The 1,403-nt window shown below is 46.1% G+C and overlaps 1 pseudogene; it reads left to right on the top strand.

The window, feature by feature from the left end:
- Positions 1–258: 258 nt before the first annotated feature.
- LOC125995647 (uncharacterized) lies at positions 259–406 on the top strand (annotated as a pseudogene).
- Positions 407–1,403: the final 997 nt, after the last annotated feature.

Genomic DNA, 1,403 nt, shown 5'->3' with positions numbered 1-1,403 from the left:
CTAGACATACCTTGCCTGAATGATATATCCCTGACTCCAGCACAATACCCGAACAAAGTACACTTAAGCATAAAGGGACTGATACCAGCAGGCACAGTAGGTCTGCTGTTGGGTACAAGCAGCCTCGCAGTAAAGGGCATTAATGTTTACATGGGGATTATAAACCCGGATTATGAGGGAGAACTAGTAAGTAGAAGCAGCCTAACAATAAAGGGCATTAATATTCACATGAGGAATATAGACCCAGATTATGAGGGAGAACTGATGATTGTAATAACAGTGCCTACAATATGGACCTTTAAAAAGGGTGAATTCGGTATAGAAAGAGGAGGTACAGTAAATGCACCCCATATACACCTCAACCCAGGCCCTTTGCCTGGTCTGTATTGTGAATTGGGGCACAAAAATAAAATAAAATAAAATAAATAAAAAGGGTGAACTCGGGGGCTGGAGAGATAGCACAGTGGTAGGACATTTGCCTTGCACACAGCCAATTCAGGACGGAGGATGGTTTGAATCCCAGCATCCCATATGGTCCCCGAGCCTGCCAGGAGTGATTTCTGAGCACAGAGCCAGGAGTAACCCCTGAATGCCACCGCCGAGTGTGACCCAAAAACAAAAAACAAAAAAGTGAATAAAACAAACAAAAAAAAAGATGAACAAAAAAAATAAAAAATAAATATAATGGCCAGCATGATAGCACAGTGGTAGGGCATTTTGCCTTGCATGCAGTCGACCCAGGATGAACCCAGGTTTGATCCCTAGCATCTCATGTGGTCCCCCGAGCCTGCCAGGAGTAACCCCCAGCACCACTGGGTGTGGCCCCTCAAAAAAAAAAAAAAGGGTGTTAGCCTAGAATGAACCTAGGTTCGATCCCCCGGCGTCCCATATGGTCCCCAAGCCAGGAGCAACTTCTGAGCGCATAGCCAGGAGTAACCCCTGAGCGTCACTGGGTGTGGCCCAAAAAACAAAAAAATAAAAAAAAGAAAGAAAAGGTGAAAGAATAACTGGCTCCATTGCAGAATAACTTCAATTTTCTGCAGATTGCTGCAGTTATCTGCAAGTCCTGCCAGGCTGCAATTGGCTGCAGAGCTACACGGCTGCAAGGACTGGTGCTGCAAGGTTCTCAGGGGCCCATGGGACATCCAGTGACATCAATTTGTAACTATCTGAACTCCAACAGACACCACCTGGTAGCCTAGGAGTGAGAGAGAGCTGAAATCTGAAGCCTGCTGCTGCCCAGGGATTTTCTGAATGTTCCATACATGAGAAGGGTCCAGAGATAGAAATTCATGGCCAGAGGGGGCCTAAGAGAAACCCTGTAGATCTAGGTTTGAGAGAGAATAGAATACGAAGGGTAGGGGCCAGAGCAATAGCACAGTGGTAGGGCATTTGCCTTGCAT

This window comes from Suncus etruscus, chromosome 17, assembly GCF_024139225.1.
Source record: "Suncus etruscus isolate mSunEtr1 chromosome 17, mSunEtr1.pri.cur, whole genome shotgun sequence".
In the NCBI taxonomy this organism is placed as follows: Eukaryota; Metazoa; Chordata; class Mammalia; order Eulipotyphla; family Soricidae; genus Suncus; species Suncus etruscus.
Note: the sequence above shows the minus strand (reverse complement) of the source record. Positions and strands in the feature narration are given on the sequence as shown.